A 12,370-nucleotide genomic window follows, 5' to 3' on the forward strand; every position below is an offset into this window, starting at 1 on the left:
ATATAATTTACCTTATGATACAATGTTAATCTCAAAGCTGACCTTAGCAATCAAATCCACTCCATTTCCGTATATTACCGATGAGAAATCAAGTCCACAGAAATGAAGTGACCAGCCCAGACTCCCAAGCTGGTGGCTGTCCCAGCACACAGGCCTTCTGATATTCAAATCGGTGTTTTTTTCCCCAGTGTACTCTTCTCCTGCTATAAAATTCGTAAACATCTCCATAGCACCTCAAGAAATGAGGTTAAAATAGCCGACAGGATTCTGGGATCCGTGTTGGACCACGCCTGAAAAAATGTTTTTCTGTAAATGGAACTGAGAACTATTTTCTGAAAGACAAGTGAGGCGCAACAAGGAAAAAAAGGAATCTACTCAAAAGGGCGCATCTGCAGCCCTAAACACCTACTCAGATCTTTATCAAACCCCTTCCTACGCTTTTGCTTACATATGGCAGACATCATGTTTAGCTTACTCAGATAATGTTAGAGAAAGTCCTGGCAGGAATAGAAAATGCACAAACTTATTTGAGAACTGGGAGTAAAAATTGCATTTTTAGAAAAAGTAGGATTAGGATACCTTTATTTCAATTTTCCACCCGTAAGAAAACAAAATCTGAAGCAATATGGGCTGTGAAGCATTTTGAGGCTTTATTTATTCTTAGGCAACAAGCCTTCATTTCTGTTGTTTTCCTTTCCACATCTGTTCCTTTTTTTTTTTTTTTTTTAAAGAAGAAAACATTCTTTCCAGTAGCTGCACACAGTTAGGTAGTGGTCAGCTAGGAGGAGATTAAAATCTAAAACCCTAAGACAGGTCTGACATGTTTCCAACATGTTATATCTTTTTTCTTCCTCTCCATTGATGTCCACAACTCAGGTTTTAAGAATGCAAAAAGAAATCAATCCCTAAATCATTTTAATTTCTGTGGTTGAATTCACAAATTTGATGTTTAAAAAACTGAGGAAATATTTTGATGGTTCTTCATGTATAGGCATGTGTTTACCATGTATACACATATGAATACAGTAAAAAAAAAAAGTATTGTTTCTTTTTAAATTATTACCTTCTAATAAAAGTTACATTTTGGGTTTACATGTGTCAAAGTGCTTTCATGTGCAATATCCTGTAATTTAGAATCTTCTGTCAGCATTTCTGAGTCATTTTTCTCAGCCTCCAATCTGTCTTTCAGCCAATCTGGTCTTTGTATAACATCTGACTCATCTGCTTTCTGAATTCTTTAGTGAGCTTTCACTGTAAGTTAGGAAATAGTGTGGTATATGTGTTATGCCCTGTTTAACAACATTTTTATGCAATCAGATTAATTTAAATGTTGGGCTATTGTGAAAAGAATGATATGAATTTTTCCTTTTCTTGAGGTTTTCAATATTTAAAAAAAAAAAATGGAAAATGTTACACAATAAAACAAGAAGAAATTAATCCTTGACATTGCTTTTTGTGTCATTGGGAAAAGTTTCTGAGGCAAAAGCGTGCTAATATTTTGTTTGGAATATGATTCAGTCCTTACGCAAATATGGGCCTCTACATTTATATTCCCAGGTTAACACCTACAGTTGTGGAACTCCTAACGAAAATATGTTTGTTCCTTTGTTTTAATTTTGAAATTTTATTAATCTTTGCTCCCTGCCTCTCCCACTCTTCCCATAATCACCTTCCTTTGAAAAGTGAGGATCGGCCGTTGACATACATTTTAGAAAACCCTGTGTTTTCTTAGCTCTGCTCCAAGCCTATGATCTTTGAAGTGATTTTCAGTGGTCTCTTACTAGTGTAGAAGTTTGGTCTCCTGTTAAATTGCCACCTGCGCTAAAAAGACTAATCCATTAGGGTCGACAGCTCTAAGAAGGTGCCATGGCGCCCGGGGCAATCTCTTGAGTTTCAGTTATAGCAGCTGCTGGGAGATGAGTTTGGGATGGTCCTTGTTACAGAAATTAGATGGATCAGGAAGTAAACAGAGACGCCTTTCATCTGACCCAGCTCTGGGACCAGAGGGTGGGGCATGGGGGGGAATTCTTCTTCTAATTACTTTACGGGTCACTTCCCTGAGACTGATGTCAATGTCTGATACTCCTAATCTTAGGGGAAATTTTTGAAAAAGAGAAAGGAAGAAAAATGATAAGACATTGAAGCTGTCACATTTTTCCTTCTGAAAATGTCTCGCCTTCTTGGATTTAGAGGACTGCTGCCCTCTCTGCGGCTTCTGTCCTTTCTCCATGGAGGGGCAGCTGTTAAGAGAGACGTTGTGAATGTAACTCTCCCGACCTGAAATCTCCCCTAAATTTCAAGAGTGCCCCTCCTTTCTGTATCAGTTTACTTATTTCAGATTTCTGTACTGAATTTCATTGCGCTCCGTGAGTTGGGGCGAGGGCTCACTGCTGTGTTCCAGGTTGGTCACATCTTCTTGAGGTGACCTCTTGAAATTGTAGCCATGAGGAGCAGCTACCTGAATCCTCACTGAGCAAAAAGTGAACTGAGTACAATCAACTGTCTAGTGCTGGTCTCTGACTGCGACGTTTAAGAAATGTAGAGGGAAGGGAAAATGTGTGGACTTGGCTTGAGATAGAAGAGTAACTTACGGATCAGTTCAGGCAGAGAATCCCAACTTGCAGTTTCCTATTTGCTCTAATATACATTGTATGTTAACTGCTACGCCCTGGATTGTCTTTTTTATGTGTTTAGGACAGATTCATTAACGTTTTTAGCAACACAAAGAGTAAGCTGTCTTTTTGTCCCATTTAGAAAAGTCAAAATACTCTATTTCTATTTAGCGCATAGTTTCCTTCAAGAACATGTAAAAAGTTCAAAGAACAATAAAAAGGACACATTTTAAATGTTCTCAAATGCAGTTTGACGATCATTTTTTTTTCTAAACAGATGTACGTATATGTTTCCAAAGTGGAATCGTAAGTGCATGCTATACCAAAACCACATTTTTTATTTAGCAATAACAAGAACATTTAAATGGCCAATAATATTCCATTTTGTGGATGCCTGTGCCGTAATATCGTGCATACTGTTTACTGTGTAATTCCCTCAAAGGGAAAGATAAGCCGGTTGCTATGCTTTGCTTTGACATAACTCAAAAAATAAAGACTATGGTGATGATTAAAAGTTCTTTCTTTTGGTAGGCTACCTTTTACAATGTTTATTTAATTCAGTATTTTCTCTTTTTTCCTGTGCCTTTTTCAGATATGAACTTTTTTTGACATTTGATATTAATGAGATTGATTAGGAAGGGGAAAACACCCTGAACTGAGATAAATATCTACTTCCAACAGCTAAATGCCCTCAAAGGTTATTTTTCGGCGTCAATATAATAGATCTCCTATTAGAGGCAACAGGATTGGTTACAAATTTTGTTTCTCTGTGAAATGTATAAACTGTAACAGTGAAATCTTACTTCTTGGGCAGTTTCACTTTTGCAAATTAAGGTAAAAAAAATTTTAAATGCTGCAAGATAGTCATTTCAAAAAACAAGTGGACAATTTCAGAAACTATAGAATGCTTTAGTCCAAAATCCCTTGAAAGGCTAAAGTCAAGAAATTGACCCCTATAGTCTTTAAAGAACTGTTAAAAGAACTGTTTCTTATCAAATTCCACCTAAGTGACTGCCAAACGCGTGAACCAATTTCTCCCAGTTTGGAGTCAATCTTCAGTCAACTCAAGAACCCACACAGCTGCCCTCCAGCCCCCACCTCCCATGCCAGTTGCAAGCCCCGCCCCCCCCCCCCCCCCCATTACCTGTGCTTCTGGTCTACCAGCTACAGACTGGAGATTCCAATGACCTCTTCCTCAGATTTTTTTCATTTGCTAAAGAGGCTCAAAGAACTCAGGAAAACACTCACTTAGTACTTACCAGTTTATTAAAGGATATGCTAAAGGATTCGAATCAACAGCCAGATGGAGGGGTGCAGAGGGCAAGGTATGGGGAAAAGGTATGAAGCTTCCATGCTTTCTCTGAGCCCACCCCTCTCCCCATCTCCTCTATCTTTACCAGCCCGGAAGCTCTCTGAACCCACTCTTTTTGGCTTTCTGGGGAGGCTTCATGGCAAAGTCATGACTGCCTGAGTCATTGGCTATTGGCTATTTCAATCTCCACTCCCTCTCTCTTCTCTGGAGGTCAGGGTGTGAGGCTGAAAGTTCCAGATCTCCAACCATTTGGTTGGTCTTCTCGGCAACTAACCCACTGCCCTTGGATAGGGTCCAAAATTCATCTTCATTAATATAACAAAAGACACCTTTATCACTCTCAACACTTTGGAAATTCCAAGGGTTTCGGGAGCTATTAGCCGGGAACTGTGGAGGAAGACCAAATATATATGAAAAATATATGTATGAGATTGACCAAGACATTTCTAATTAAGCACAGTATTACACTGATTTACATAGGTGCCCACCTACAGACTACATGCACACACACACACATACACATACACACACAGATACACACGGATTCATACAGCTACACATACACAGACATATGCAAAGGTACACACGACTATAGTCACAGAAAACAAGCCTGATGGCCCGAAACAAACAATTCTGCCACGGTTCTCTATCGGTAATGGAAATACTAAAGCTGTTTTATTTGTTTTTTTTTTCTTTTGCTTACCTGTATTTGGTATTTCTTTGAAAGTTCAATTTTGGGGTGTAGTAAAAAAGTACTACATCTTAAGCACATTACCAGTGCACATTTTAAAGAAACTAATGGGGTAATATCACCTTTTTCTATTTTAGTTTCCATCAGTGTAATAGAAATAATTGATAGGACCAGCTAGAGAAAATAGGCAATTACTTAAGGGAGTAAATTGTTTTTCTTTATATTTGTGAAAGGCTGAGCTAAGATGGTATAGGACATAATAAAGAAAACACGACGATCTTAATGAAAACTGATCACTCAGGAAAAGTTGATTTGTTGTGAGATGCCATTGACCTCTCCCTTATGTAAGGCATGGGGTGCCTGGTATTGTCTCATTCTGTCTTTAGAAGGTAATCAAGGGGTGCTTGGGTGGCTCAGTCAGTTAAGCATCCGACTCGGTTCGGGTCATGATCTCGCGGTTCATGAGCTTGAGCCCCCCGTCGGGCTCTGAGCTGACAGCCCGGAGCCTGGAGCCTGCTTTGGATTCTGTGTCTCCCTCTCTCTCTGTCCCTCCCCTGCTCATGCTCTGTCTTTCTGTGTCTCAAAAATAAACAAAACATTGAAAAGAAATTTTAGAAGGTAATCAGTCTAGCTTTAAAAAAACGAGCCTTCACTGTATCATAAATAGATTCCAAAAATATTCCCCAACTGAGAGAGGAGGGGCAGTAGATCTTAGGGGGAAACTATCTATCCACAGATATACAGTTTAACAATGCCCAGTCCACACTGGGTTCTTCTATATTGCTAATTTCCTTCACTGGTTGAGATGAGATTTGGTGTCAGCATTCTCAGAATTTAATAATGAATGAATATTGTTATTTTATTCCCGGAAAGATTGTGCATTCACTTTAACAGAGAAACATTTATTCTCTTTGATTATGACGGTCCTCATCAATTTTACATTTCTCTCATAAGTGCTCATGATAAGGATAATGAAGTTGAGACGGGCAATTCATCAGTTTCTGATAAAGATTTGTTGAGGACTTCTATTATTCTAGAAACTCACCCTCATTTATCCAGTGCAACACTGATATTAATCCCTTTCCTTGCCTTAAATTTGTCTTCCTCTTTTAGAGATTGATAAATCAGATAATGCACATAAAAGTGCTTCGTAAGCTCTGAAGTGCTACACGAATGTGAGGTATTATTATTTAAAATTATGACGTATGCTTGGCATTAGAACGGTGCTTTTTGTTTAATAATGATGTCTACTTGGTCTCAATTGCTTGCAGGATCAGCTGAAATGGCTCATTGATTAGTAAATTAATGCCACACTCTTCCTTTTGTATAGGTTTCTGAAATAATCATTATTCCTGTCTTGAGGATTTCATGTGATACAGAAAGGCTAGAAACATGGCTTTTTAACATTTCATGACACTGCTCTGCCAGATGAAAGGGCACAACTTTTTTTTCAATGTTTATTTATTTTTGAGAGAGAGAGAGCGGCAGAGGGGCAGAGAGAGGGGGAGACACGGAATCCGAAGCAGGGTCCGGGCTCCGAGCTGTCAGCACAGAGCCTGACGAGGGGCTCGAACTCATGAACACTGAAATCATGACCTGAGCCGAAGACGGATGCTCAACCGACTGAGCCACCCAGGTACCCCAAGGGCACTACGTTTAGACGTAGTGTACTCCTTTTTTAATCCTTTTGATAGTGATGGGCATTGAAATGCTCTACGTTTTCCTGTCACTGAAGGAAATTTTACCTTATGGAGCCTGATCCATTAGAGTATCTTGCTGTTTTCTCTCTCTCTCTCTCTCTCTCTCTCTCTCTCTCTCTCTCTCTCTCGTAATTGTTGAAATGTTCCTGGTGAGTTTAACAGAGCAAGTTCAAGGCAGAAATTCTATGTAAGACAGTCGCAGTTCTGAAAGAGTAAATAATTAAGTAAGTGTAAGCCTCTTAAAGACACTCTCTAGGAGTATGATTCTACCGAAGCTCTTGCTTATTAAGTGTCGTGTTGAGGCTTTACCGTACTCGAGCTCTGCTAGCTCGCATTTCACCATTTGAGAGAATGCCACGAGTTCTAAAAGGTTAGGAACTACTACTCCGCAGAATGAGCAAACTTTATTCCCAGCCCGCAAGAATGTAGTTAGTAGAGGGAGAAGATCATTATTATGTAATGGTCCTATTTAATAGACTGAGTAAAGTATTCTAATGAAACGTCACTTGTAACTGGTTGTAGTCAGGGTCCAAAGACTTACATTTTCTACCAGTGATTTATTTCAAAACTCGAAAGTCAAAGCCAATCCTACACACCAGCTCTTGAGAAAGTTCATTTTCCTGATGTGTTTAAACACTTGTCAAAGAACATTTGGTTCATTCACAGCCACTAAAGGATTGGGCACATTTTATATTTACTTGGCACATGTATTTCAGAGAGGAGGAAGGGAGAATTTTACTTTTGTGAAAAAGAAAGCAAGTTTACCTTCTTAATGATGGAGTTGTGGGAACATGTATAGTTTGAGATGCGAGGAGGGAAGAAATGGTATGGGACCACAGCTGAAAGTTCCCACTGAACCTGAAGAAAATGATCAGCAACCTGTCTCAGGATTACAGAACTGTATGAGGAATTTCAGTGGAATTGCAGACCACGAATCTCGATGCACTAATATACAGGGATTATTTTAAGCATAATGGGATGAAAGTCACTGAAGAAATCTACCTCAAAATCTCAGTGACCTAACACAATAGATGTATGTTCTGCTCATGTTGCTTCCAACGTGGTGTTCTTGGCTGTGAGGCAACCTTTCTCATATTCCATTTGCCACGCTGGCTCTTTCTACCTTGCGGCTCTGTCATCGTGGGGCCTCAGAGTTCTTTGCTGGATACTCAGCGGCCAGCGGATGGGTGGAGAAAGCGAATGAGCCTGGAGAATCACAAAAGTATTCTTAGTGGTCCTATCTAGAAGTCATACAGTGAGTTCATTCCATTGACAACCTCAGTGACGTGGCCACGTAAAGAAGCCGGGGGCTGGGGGTGCTGGAAAATGTACAACTTGGACAGGATGCAGGAAAACTTAACACGAAAAAGACAGAATTTCTCCCTTGCAGATAGCCAGCCACGTCTACCTCAGAAAACCTCTATGGTTTTTCTCCAGAAGCACTTAACAACCTAAGTATAAGTGGAAAATGTGTCTAGTTAATTTCATTTGTATTGAAAAGTCAATATATTTGGAGAAAAAAGCATTTACACTGAGGTTGGAAAAGTATAGTCAGGGAGGTATGCAGCTGGAATGATTTGATTCGATTTAGATTAGATTGAGAGCTGGAATAATAAAACCTGAGGGTGAGGCCACAGGAGTGGAGAGATGGAAAGATAGGGTATTTGAAGACACAAAGGGACTCATGGTCTACGGTGTTAGGTAATGCACGCGAATTTTATTCCCAGGATAGGAAGATTAATAATAAAAGTGTTCTCTATTCTTCATACCCCCAATCTTTCCCTTTGTTCTTCCCTCTGTGGTTGTGGCATTGTGCCCATGACTCGATTCTGGGCTTGTCTACATTATTAGTTTTGGCCAATGGAGTGTTGGAAAATGTGACACAAGCAGGAGTTGAAAAAGAACTTGTGGTCCACGCTTACTCTTTCTTCTTCCTCTGCCTGTGTCCTGAAAATATGCTCAGGTGGCTTGCTGGTTGATGAGACATTCTGAACAAAGCTAAGTAGCCCCACTTGAGCCTGCTGAGGTCATTGGAGACCAGCCAATAGCATGAAGAACTCAATGAAGGTCAACAGAGCAGTCTAGCCTACTCTGCTGGAGCCAGATGAATGAAAAATAAATGCTTATTTTTACATGGCACTGAAGTGTGGCAGTTGTGGTGCAGCATTATGATGGCACTAAATAACTTATACAAGACGACTGTCTAACAGGAGCTCCACACAGAACGTGAGCTAGTGATATGGAAACCCAAGTGGATGGCAACACCTTTTCAAATGCTTGCTGCAAATGATATCCACTGGACTTCTTGGCCAGATTAATTGAACCATCTCTTTGCTTCCACCGGCTCAGTCCTAGGCTTAACTTACATTTTTGTATCTATACTTGTTAATGTCAGTGACGTTTGTTGTCACAGTTATGTACTTTAATTAAGCATCATGTAAATACAAGACACGCCAAACACGTAACAGCTAGTCATCCAATCTGAATGCTTGGAATGTCATTGATGTCCTGTATTTCTTTCTTAGAAGAATGGGACTTTGTAATCTTCGATATTTAGGAGTTATTTCTGAGAGATAAACAAAGTATGCCAAGTTATTCTTTAGAATACCATGTTTTAACATGTTTTCCAGATTTTGGCCATATTTTAAACATTTTTTTCAATAAATGTATTTGTTTATTTAAGTTGCATTGAAGTATAATTTACATGCCAAAAAAATGGACCCATTGTAAGTGTTCAACTGAATGGTTCCTAACAAATTTAGAAAGTCTGCAACCATTATCACATTCAGTTTTAGAAAATTTCTATCACTCTAAAATGTTCCCCTCTGTCCTGTCAGTCAATCTCTGCAGCCCTATCCCAAAGCCCTGGCCACTCCTGATCTGGTTTTTGTCACTACAATGTTGAGTTTTCTGGACATTTCATACAAATAGAATCATGAAATATGAGTTCTTTTGTATCTTGTTTCTTTAATTTAGTGTGATGTTTTTGAGGTACATCTATGTGTTAACATGTAATATAATTGTGATATATTGAATTTTCATTTTCGTTCAGTGCAAAATACCTTTTCACTTTTCTTGTTATTCCTTCTTTGATGTATAAATTGTTTAGAAGTGTATTGTCTAATTTCTAAACACTTAAGGGTTTCGCAAATTTCGTTCTATTGTTCATTTCCAATTGTGTTTCATTCTGGTTGGAGAACAGATTTTGAATAATTTTAATTCATCTTAACTTTTTTGAGAGTTGCTTCACCTAACATTTGATCTAGCTTAGAGACTATTCTGTGTGTGTTAAAGAAAAGAAAGAAAAAGAAAAGAAAAGAAAAAAGAACAGAACAGAAAAGAAAAGAAGAAAAGAGAACAGAACAGAAAAGAACAGAAAAGAAAACAAGAAAAGAAAGGAATGGAAAAGAAAAGAGAAAAGAGAAAGAAGAGAAGAGAAGAGAAGAGAAGAGAAGAGAAGAGAAGAGAAGAGAAGAGAAGAGAAGAGAAGAGTGTTCTGCTATTACTGGATATAATATTCTATAAATATCAGTTAGGTCATGGTGGTTGATAGTGATGTTTATTTGTGCCACTTTCTGTCTAGTTCTATCAGATATTAAGAGTTGGATATTGAACTCTGATGCCAGCGGTTACATTGTTGATTTCGCCTTTCTTTCCTGTCAGTTTTCTCTTCATGTATTTTGGATGCTCTTCTTTTAGGTGTATAGATGTTTATGAGTATTCTATCTTCCTGATGACATATTGAAACGTTTGTCACTATAATATGTCCCTACCTCTGTTGATAAATTGTATCGTAGATTCTATTGTTTTTCTAGTATTAATATAGATGCTCCTGCTCTCTTATAGCTACTATTTGCATACTATATATACCTTTTGGTCCCTTTACGTTCAGCCTATTTGCGTCGCTGATTGAAATGTGTTTGTCTTGTAGAGTGTTGGATCTTGATTTTTTTTTTGATCCAGTCTTACAATCTCTGCTTTTTGATCAAAGTGCTTTGCTCATTCACATTTAATGGGATTATTTTTTAAAGTTTGAGTTTTTTATTTTGAGAGAGAGAGAAAAAGAGAGATTGGGGGAGGGGCAGAGAGAGGGAGAGAGAGAGAAATCCAGGCCGGCCCCACACTGTCAGCACAGAGCCTGATGTGGGGCTCCATGCAGGGCTCCATGTGGGGCTCCATGTGGGGCTCCAACTCCTGAACCATGAGATCATGACCTGAACTGAAGTTGGCTGCTTAACCGACTGAACCATCCAGGCGCCCCGATCTTTAATGTGATTATTGATATAGTTTGTATGTTGGCTAATTTGCATGAATTTTCTATTTGTCCGAATTCTGTTCCTCTTGTACTGCCTTTTATTATGTTAAAATGAATTTTTTGTACAATTATAGTTCCTGTGAATTTTTTTAGTTATTTTTAGTGGTTGTTGTAGGGATTGCAATATGCCTTTTTTATTTGTATTTATTTTTTTATATTTTTTAATGTTTATTGATTTATTTTGGGAGACAGAAAGAGAGACAGAGAGAGAGAGAGAAGGTCAGGGAGGGGAAGAGAGAGAGGGAGAGAGAAACCCAAGCAGGCTCCATGCTGTCAGCACAGAACCCAATGGAGCTCAATCACACACTTCAAGAGATCATGACATGAGCTGAAATCCAGAGTCAGACGCTCAACCAACTGAGCCACCCAGGTGCCCCAACTTTTAAAGTTTTTATACTCCTCTTTAGGTTAATAATGACTTAATTCCAGTAAAATATAGCAACTTTGCTCCAGTATAACTCTTTTCCTTCCCATTTCTTACAGCTCTGATTGCCATACATATCACATGTATCTATGTTATAAAACCATAAAAGTAGCACCATAATTCTATGTTTATGACTTTAAAAGAAATGTTTAAGTGAACAACACAGTTACATATCCTTTTATATTTACCCACATATTTTCCATGACCTATGCTCTTGACATCTTCCCCTTGATTCGAGTCACCATTTGATGTGATTCTTTTTCAGTCTGTAGGACTTTCGTCAGTAGTCCTTCTAGAGTAGTTCTGCTACTGATCAGCCACAGTTCGTCTAGGAACACCTTTATTTTTCCTTCATTTATGAAGTTTTACTGGACACAGACTTTTTGGTCGACAAGTCTGTTTTTGCTTTGATTTGCTTTGAGGACTTCAATTTTGCCATTGCCCTACCTTCAGGCCTCCGTTGTTTTTGATAAAAAGTCAACTTTTAATTATATTGCCATTCTGTGTACAGTTTTCTTTCCATCCTTTTAAGATGTTCTCTTTCTCTTGGTCTTTCAACAGTTTAATGATGATGTGGCGGGTGTGGGTCTCTGAATTTATCCCCTTTGGTTTATTGAATTTGTATAGTAATTTTTTCATCCAATTTTGGAAATCGTAAGCATTTATTCTTTCAATACATTTTCTTTCTTCTTCCTTTCTTTCCTTGGTAGGTTGGTAGTTGTCCCATAAGTCTGATCCTCTGTTCATTTTTTTTTCAGTCTTTTTTCTAATTTTCAGTTTGATAATTTCTACTGTTCTGTCTTTAGGCTCACTTATTCTCACTTCTGCCGTGTCAAATCTGCCATTGAGCTCATGACAATTTTTCCTTTTCAGTTATTATACTTTTCCACTGCAGAATTTCCACATGGCCCTTTTCATAGCTCCTGTTTTTTATTGTGAGCCATATTTGTAGATTCATGCATTTTTGAGCATGCGTATATGGTCACACAGCTCTTTTGAGGACTTCTCTGCTAAAACCAACATCTTTACCCACTCTTAAGAACGTTTTAGTTCTTGTTTTTCCTGTGCTTTAGTTCTTATCTAGCAACTTTTCTGTTGTTTGGATGTTCTATAATTTTTGGCTGAAAACACCGAAATATTAGGTAATTTATTATGGCAACTCTGGATTCTGGTTATTTGCCCATGTGAGTTTTTCTTCTGTGTCTTTTGTTTTATTTATTTTTTTTTTCAAACTTGCTTGGACTAGGTCTGTGTGATTATTCTCTCCCTACAGTGTCTTGTTTTGTTTTGTTTTGTTTTGTTTGCTTAATATTATT

This window comes from Acinonyx jubatus, chromosome B2, assembly GCF_027475565.1.
Source record: "Acinonyx jubatus isolate Ajub_Pintada_27869175 chromosome B2, VMU_Ajub_asm_v1.0, whole genome shotgun sequence".
NCBI classification, from domain to species: domain Eukaryota; kingdom Metazoa; phylum Chordata; class Mammalia; order Carnivora; family Felidae; genus Acinonyx; species Acinonyx jubatus.